Raw genomic sequence first — 9,223 nt, 5'->3', positions numbered from 1 at the left:
CTCAAGCCTCAAAGGGCGGAGCAGCGAGCCCTGCAACGTCCCGCCAACACGGCACCCAGAACCCACGCAGCATTCTCATCTGTTTGTCTTTACTAGTGTCATTTTCTGGTTGCTAACAAACGCCATTGTAACACATAAACACTGATGTTCAGCTGTAACGGTGGTGGACTAATCAGAACAGAGTGGGCGAGCTGACCAATCAGAGCACACTGGGCTCATAGGGAGGGGGGGGGCAGTTCATAGTACACATACTACACAGAGATGCTGTATGAGAAACCAATGTGAGTTTGGAAAATGTAACAATGTAAATCTATTCTAGTAGACCTCAACAATGGAATTATGATCAGTGGAAATGGCCATGTCATGGGACCTTTAAAAAAAAAACTGAAAAAAACCCACTTGTATAACTTTTATTTGTATAGTGCTGTGTTGACCAGATTAGCCTCAATCGTGGCTGGTCGCACCTGTCACTCCAAGACGGCGTTAAATGTGAGAATTGTCCAGAGAGAATTCCACAGGCAACTTTTTGCCTGTAATGAGTGCACCATCCGAGTACTCAAAGTGAATTTCGCCATACTTTGCATTGGTACGCACTGATGCACTCGAAACAACAGAAGTATGTAAATTCAGACTCAGCAATGGTGTATCACCCACAACATTCAGAGTAAGCTACTAAACGGGTGCAACAGGCACCTTAGAATCACTTTTTTTCATCTGAAATTGCATATAATATATCTACCAAAAAGAGGAATTTTACATCATGCTGCATTTGGTCAAGACTACTTGCCAGCTGAATATTACAATTGTAAAATCCAGTAACAAACACTGGCACACCTGCAGCCAGTTACCCATTGTCCTTGTCCGTGCCAGGCTAAACAAGGCGAACAGTGTCCCGTGTGATGGAGAACCCTCTTTATCATTACCTCTCACTGCTCCCCCCCCGCTGGGTTCCTCATCTGGCCGCCAGGACGCTTTTGGTTTCCGGGCTGATGTCTGGCTGCTGTTAGTACCCAGCTGCTTCTCGGATTCATCTGAAACAGACTGACAGGAAATAGGATTTAAGTCAGGGAAGTGCCTTCAAGATAAAACTGTGTTATTAAACAATATGTATATTAACAATACATACAATAATAAATGTACAAGATGATAAGCTAACTTAACAGTATCAGTCAGTTTTTAACTCTACAAGATTACAAGTTTGTGTGGATTGGACCAATGGTGCCTTTCAGTGAGCTGCCATGTTGTTACGGGATTGACCATACAAGGTCCCTTAATCCAACAACCTTTAACAGACCGCTATCTGTTAAAGGTTGTTGGCTTATCGATAAAGAGTACCACAGTGAGTCAAATTATTCAGTACCTCTTTCAAGAACAGCTCAAACTGTTCATCCAGCTGATCCTTGGTTAGTCTGTGAGACATAGCGACACAACTGTCCTCTCCATCAGCCAATGAGAACCGAGACAGCTGACATAAGGACAAAAAGAATATCATGAAAAAAAGTAAAAGAAATGTAAAAAAATACTGTGATGAGCTGAAATGATGTGTTATGTACAGGTATCATATTATTTGTACTTAATAACTCAAGTTCTTTATGAGAACAGTAAAGATGTGGCTTTCACACCAGCGCTTTTCCCTTTCTAGCTCCGAGCTAGAGCTTTTCTGGTTCAGCTCCGGTTTCCCTTTTCTGCTCCCACTTTGTTCACACCACTCAGAGCCGGGATGGTGCTGCCGCTGCTGCGTCATGACGTCACCGTTTACATCGCTTATTTGCTCCCCAACGGCGCTCACAACAACAACAACGGGGGACTGCGTCGGGTCGATGATCGTGTTGCTTTTAAAGCAAAGCCAGGTTAAATTAAATAACGACTTCTCCAACCTTATACTTTTCAACCTGTGCAGCCCATCTATGGATTCCATCCGATAGCTGCTATAATAAAAAACAAAGAGTCTGCCTGCTCTCCACAATGATCAATAACAGTGAACGGATGGTCAAAGTAAGGTACAAATAAACAGAATCACACAAAGCCTGGTTAGTGTTGCCTGACTTTATAACGTTTTTTTTTTTTAATAAGTGTGTGGTTGCCTTCCAGTCACTTTGCTCAGCGCGACTGCTTGTAAGCAGGCATGACGAGACTCTTCAGTCGACCCATGTTCAGGGGAGGTGGGTTTAGTTTCCTGCACGCCTCGACGTAAGAGAGACTTAAGCGACGCCGCCTCTTAGCTCCGAAGCTCTTGCTTCTAGACGAAAATATTTTGGAGCTTGAAGTGAACCGGATTCAGAAGCTAAGAGGCGGCGCCGCTGCTGTGTGAACAGGAAAAGCCGGTACTTTTCAGGCTCTAGCTCCAAGCCGGAGCTGAAAAGGCGTTAGGCATTAGTGAAGCATTGCAAATCAAGGGCTTCTGTGTCAGTAAGGAAGGAGAAACATTCAGCCTGAGGAACATCCTTACTGGCACCAAGTGCAAGGTCAGCTTCACCTCACTGCAAGAAAGAAGAAGTAATTAAGAAATTGTGAATCGTTTTTAATTTACATTTACTCGCCTTTGCAATGTTGTGGTTGTTAGTGTTAGGTTTCCTGTTAGGTTTTTTAAAGGCTGATCGGTCTGCTTGGCGAAGATATAAGAATATTAGTTTCATCGAAGTCAACCGTCACATATAAGAGCCATTAAGACATACAGCTACATAGGCTAAAACAAACAATCTAAAGATATAACCTTGCACTGTTGATAAGTCTCAACATTGCTCACTATTATTGACATTGTGGTATAGATCAGCAGGAAGGATATAAATGCCGTTAGAGCTTAATCCATATGAAAAAATGAAAATAGGTGTCAGCTGTTGACACTAATTATTTAATAGTTATATTTCTTTAATTATTTTCTAATTATTTGTTATTAGTTCAATTAATGTCAACTGATTCCTGCTACAATCTTTTAGCTTACATTGGTGAAACGTTATGCTGCTTGCTTCACTAATTAGGACTTGTATCATATAAACCACAACAGGTTTTAAATAGGATTTATTCATGTATCTTTACCTATTTCACCGTGACATGGGGACAAAAATGTAACGGTTCAGCTTACCAGCATGGGCACGAATCCAGACGGTCTGCCTTTGGAAAACATTGGCCGGGGAAACGAGTGGGGTAGTAGAACGAGCACCGTTTCATGCGAAGACCTCTGCGCTGCAACCCGGAGCAAAGAGCAACAAACCATCTGCGTAGCTAAGTAGTAGCGCTAGCTTTAGCTGAACGTATAGCTAACGAACCAAACTGGGCCGGAGTAACAATCGGAAAACACTGGTAATGAATATTCTATAATTTTGGTAAAACTCGGTTTATAAAGCGGACATTTCAAAAATACAGATTCTAATGGTCAGATATTTAGATATATGTAGATTAGCGGCCGGCGACTCGCATTAAAAAAAATTTAATCTAATTAATTTACAGCCTTTGCTAATTAATAATCGCAATTAATCGCATTTTTAATCACATAGCAAATATTTGACCTGAGCAACAGGTGAGAAAAGGCAATTTTTTTCACATGGATTTTAGATATACCATTTGAATAATGACTGGAAGCTACATCAAGCTTAAGCCCAACAAAACATTGTTTTATTTTTTTCATCGGTGCAGCTACACTGCTGCCATAAAGTGTTAGCAATAGCAGTATTTACGGAAGTATTAGCTACATTTCAGAGATTCAGGTAGGCCTATTAGGTAGCGTACACCTTCTGTAAACTGATTAACACTTTGTTTTTTATAAGTAAACACAATACTTTCATAGCTACTTTCACGAACATTGCGCAAACCCATGACTATTAGAAAAACATCTTCTCTGTTGCTTCAGGAGGCCATAAAGCAGACTTTGTTGATTTTACCAACAGTTGATTTTAAAATAATCTAATCAATTTCGAGTCCAACCCTCTCTCAAGTAAAACCGCTTGCCAAAACAAGTAAACAGTTCAACATAAAGTGCCAGTGCTGCACCAACAAACAATAGAATAGTTCAACCATAGAGAGAAGGTGTACTGTACCATTTAAAATAAAAAAGTGCCAGTGATTGACCTCAATCCCTCCTTATTCTTCCAATATCCCCCCCTGGGCAATGGGGAAAAAAAATAAAATCTCTCTGTTGCATAGGCCACTGTTTGATCAACGCGAATTGGCGTGTGGAGTCCTTGTACTCCGAGTCGGGCTAACGTCCACGCTAGCTTCCACGCTAGCTGCTATAGGTGTGGTTGCATTGAGGTGATACTTGTAGGCTTGAGTGCTGCGGTGAATATGCAAATTCACTTTTTGCAGTAATTTGCAAACGAACCTTGCTCTTATCGACGCTTCCATCCGTCCGTTTTTTTAAAACAAAATGTCCCATCCACGGGGGCGCGCCAACGAAAAGGCGGTCTCATCAGCTTCTTCGTCGACTATTGTTCACTGTGGTTTGTGTTGTGCGTGAAGTCGATGACGTTAGTTTGGCTCGCGGTATTAGATTGGTGCCCAGTATAATCGTACCCCTTGAAACTTCATCCAGTGAGAAACGTTCCGCGGTACAAAAGAGATAAGTGCGATTAAATGCGCGTGGGTTGGGCTGTAGATTTGTGGTGCTAACTGACCGTAGCGTGCATGAGGGCGCCCCGCGGGAGAGAAGCCGCCCCGGTCGACAGCGGTAGATACTAAAGATACTTACAGATAGGCAGGTACTTGCTTTCAAGCAGAACACAGGGAAAACCATAGAAAACAAACTTAGCTGATGAGTACGTGTTCGCTGCACGAAGGGTGAGCGAAGCGCCTCGACAATTTCTGTAGTCCTATTCAGCACTCTGTAGAACAACCATCATTTTTCGACACGTAAACTGGCTTCAAAAATTCACCAGTGGGGTCTACTGCTGATGTATTTGATGTCGTTTTAGAACAAAACGTGAATTTATCTCTTAAATTTGTGTCAACACAGACCTTATTTCGAGCGTATTTTCCAAAACCCCTATGGAAAAAATGCATTTGCTTTTTGACGAAGGGGAACCGGAGGTGCTAAAAATGCCTAACGTTTATTTCCGGTTTTTAGACTGCGGCGTCTCTATTAGTGTGATGGCACCCTAAAGCAGCGTGATAATTTCATGGTGGAATGCGAAAAGACGATGGAACAAGAACACTGTAGGGTTTTAGCCTGTTGAGTAGATCAGCATACTCATGCGCTGTATTGTACTTGAATGTTGACAATTTTTACATTTTTAAATTTTAAGATGTATTTTTCCACCCAATTTTACATGGAATTTAAATGTGCTTTAAATACCACATTAACCTGAATCCGACTATTGAAGGCGGACGAATAATGGAGGCAGCAGCACTTTATCTTTCAGCACGCACACATTCAGCGACACCACAAACTCCCTCAGGCTGGGCACCGTTCACTCCTCAGCACGAGATTAGCCTCCTGTACACAAAGAAGAGGACCCGCCCTTACCGCTGCTGTGCCAATTCACAAGGCCGCATGTTACATGCTGGCTCTGTCAGATTCCGCCGTGATTGGCCGAGAGCCTATTCAGTTCCCAGCTGATTAAGATCCCAGACAGAAAAAAGCATGCTGCATTTATTAATGAAATATTCTGGGATATGTTGGAGTTATGGAGAAAGTTGGATGATGGCATGCCATTAGAGGATACAACGTCTGCATGTAATCAACAACTGACTGGCCCTCAAATAAAGAAAGTAAATAATTAAAAAACAACAATTATTTATTGTCAATAAACATTGAACTATACAGATTATACAGATAAATACGTGTGGCATATGTGTAATGCTCCTCTCGGGCTGCATTTAAAAAATAAAATAGAGAAAATAAATAAAATAGCTTTGTGAAAAATATGTGCATCTTTAAAAGTGCCTTGATTTTAGATAAATAAAATAAAGTTGTAGCAGCCAGCTTGAGTTTCCCTTTTTCTTTGTTAAACCGTTTCACATCATGACTTAAACAGTTTCAGGACCAATTATAGGAACAATGTCAGTCTGTTACATATCATAACAATTGGAAAACAGTTTTAAAGTTTCTCTTTCTTTCCCTTCTTCTATTGCAGTCCCTCACTCACTTTTTTTATTCAGTGCGGAATTGAGAGCTTTGAGGCTTTGTCCAGCCAGCTAGGTTCGGTTCTAGGAGGGGGGGGGGGGCAGTGCCCCCTAACACTGAACTCAATCCCCCTGGCCCTCCTGATAAAGAAAAGGAAAAAATGAAAAGTTTATGATTTATTACCACAAGTATTGAATGCGGAATAGGCGATACTAACGTATTCGTCATTTCTATCGGTACGTTATTGAGCGGTGCCACTCACTTTCACTGTGTGCTGAATGCTGCGCGATAAAACAAACCCTTTTTCATCTTTGACATCAGAGGTTCGTTGCATTCCATAGAAAGACTGGATGAAAATCCTACGTTTCGAGAGTACTTCCACAATAACAAGGAGGATTAAAACTATTGTATCCGTGTCATGTACAAGGTAGACTTTAGGTCTAGTAAGTGTTGTTGGTGTGACTAAGTTAGTTACGTAGTGGGCAAATAATCAACTGACAGCAAACAGTTGTTCACCACGTCATCATGCTAGCACCTAAATTATGCCATTTTTAAAATAAATAAATAATTAAAGGGATGTGTCCGGTCCGTCAGCGAACCGAAGCTTCAGAACACGTCTGGGAATTCTCCCTTACCTTTTACCAATTAATAAGTACTGTGCCCCAGCTTTGGGTGNGGCTTTCACACCAGCGCTTTTCCCTTTCTAGCTCCGAGCTAGAGCTTTTCTGGTTCAGCTCCGGTTTCCCTTTTCTGCTCCCACTTTGTTCACACCACTCAGAGCCGGGATGGTGCTGCCGCCGCTGCGTCATGACGTCACCGTTTACATTGCTGATTTGCTCCCCAACGGCGCTCACAACAACAACAACGGGGGACTGCGTCGGGTCGATGATCGTGTTGCTTTTAAAGCAAAGCCAGATTAAATGAAATAGCGACTTCTCCAACCTTATACTTTTCAACCTGTGCAGCCAATGTATGGATTCCATCCGATAGCTGCTATAATAAAAAACAAAACGTCTGCCTGCTCTCCACAATGATCAATAACAGCGAACGGATGGTCAAAGTAAGGCACAAATAAACAGAATCACACGAAGCCTGGTTAGTGTTGCCTGACTTTATAAAGTGTGTTTTTTTGTATAAGTGTGTGGTTGCCTTCTAATCACTTTGCTCAGCACTACTGCTTGTAGGCAGGCATGACGAGACTCTTCAGTCGACCCATGTTCAGGGGAGGCGGGTTTAGTTTCCTGCACGCCTCGACGTAAGAGAGACGTAAGCGACGCCGCCTCTTAGCTCCGAAGCTCTTTTTTCTAGACCAACAATTTTTTGGAGCTGGAAGTGAACCGGGTTCCAGAGCTAAGAGGCGGCGCCTCTGCGGTGTGAACAGGAAAAAACTGTACTTTTCAGGCTTTAGATCCGAGTCGGTGCTGAAAACGCGTTGGTGTGAAAGGGGCAAGAGAGGGAGTGGGACTAAGGTGGCTCCTATACACATAACCCGATTATCACTGAATATCAGAATGCAGCACAGTGAGGTTACACAGATTTCATACAGCTGACGCTTATAACTATTCCTGTTGATGCACATCCAATTTGAGTCAGCTGCCACCCTGTGTTACTGTTAGAATGGCTAGGCAGATATTATGTCAATATTATATTATGAAACTAGGTATCGCATTTTGCAAATCGTAACATCACATGATTTTGTTTTACTTGTTTTAAAGGCTGCATACAGTACAGTGGGGCAATATTATGAACCCACCAGACTGTTCTAGCTAAACTTATTTGCCTTTACCTATTAAGTCATTACAGTATATCCCATAACTATTGATTATTTATCAAACATTTGTGGGAGGACCAAAAGTCAACCATACAATATGGTCAGAGTTTATAACTAGCTGGGACCTTCAGCTAGTAACACACATCCCTAGTAAGGGTCTGCCTTAAATTATGTATTAAGGTATCAGCATTAATAACATACCAGTTAGGTCTTTATGAAAAGATGTTGACCGGATTTAGTTTAATTTGGCCACTTCTAAGCCAGACAACAGAGTGTTTATCGGAAGTGCTCATTGTTAGTGACACTGTTTATGCTCACTAAAAGGGTCTTATTTGAATAATGGCCTTATAATAAATAAATAAAAAGAATGTGATCAAAGAAAAGGGGATGTTGTTATCGAGGCGTCATGCAATAGAAAGAAAGCACGTGTAGTTTCCGTTGATAACTATCAAAATAAAACATGTTACCGACGTTATTTCATTAGTTATGCATATACATCGACATTAAAGTTCGGTTGAGTCTTCTCCCCACCTCCAACCGATAATACCATGATGTTTCTTGGTGTAGCACAAATTGTACTATAGATAAGTGAGCGCACCATTTTTATTTTGAAGAAAGTATTGCCTTATTCCGGTGTTTTACAGGATGATTGACAACGCTAGCTAAGTAGTTTATCTCCTTAGCTAGTAACGTTAACTGGTTAGAAAAGTAAATAAACGATATGCTACTGCATAGAGAAAACGCATTACAATGTCCTCAGCGTACATGTATCAAGCTGCCATCAGCAGAACTCACATGAAAGACTCGACTTTGATGGAACTCTCTTAACTGGACACTTGTTCAAACGTCCTCCTCCTTAGTTTGTTCATTTGAGTATCTGGCAGTTCCCGCAACATCCAGAAGAAGGATTCTCAATTCTCTTCTTCTTCTTCTTCTTCTTCTTCTTCTCTTGCTTTTGGCGGATTGCAAACAACTTAAAAGGTGCATACCGCCACCTACTGTACATGAGTATGCATCATCACATCATTCCAAATCATTAACCTATGTTCTAATCAAAAATTAAAATTAAAATAAATCAATCAATCAATAAAACCATTAAATAAATAAAACAAAACAAATCTATGTTCTTTCCTGACCTAATGTTACATTATTTTTCCTACCCCAGTTTCACTCAAGAATTTAAACAGTGCCTTTCTGGTAGCTTTTACTCCCTCTCCTTTTGTTCCCAAAACACCAACCACACTCCACTCCCTCTCTGCCTCTAAGACTTTAGCCTTTAATTGTTCTCTTTCCGCTTTATAGATGTCACAATGTAACAATATATGTTCTACATCTTCTTTTACTGCACAGTTCCCACACTTGTTACTGTCACTTTTCCCCATGATATACAGCGT

General features: G+C 41.3%; 1 long non-coding RNA gene across 1 annotated transcript; it reads right to left on the bottom strand.

The window, feature by feature from the left end:
* Positions 1–928: 928 nt before the first annotated feature.
* LOC104957185 (uncharacterized) lies at positions 929–8,771 on the bottom strand. Its single transcript, XR_799642.1, has 3 exons — positions 8,625–8,771; positions 1,361–1,465; positions 929–1,041 (listed from the first exon to the last, which is right to left on the bottom strand). It is a non-coding gene; the product is annotated as an uncharacterized lncRNA (long non-coding RNA).
* Positions 8,772–9,223: the final 452 nt, after the last annotated feature.

Source organism: Notothenia coriiceps, unplaced genomic scaffold, assembly GCF_000735185.1.
Source record: "Notothenia coriiceps isolate Sejong01 unplaced genomic scaffold, NC01 NC01_scaffold00026442, whole genome shotgun sequence".
Lineage (NCBI taxonomy): Eukaryota > Metazoa > Chordata > Actinopteri > Perciformes > Nototheniidae > Notothenia > Notothenia coriiceps.
This window is presented reverse-complemented; position numbering and strand designations above follow the sequence as displayed.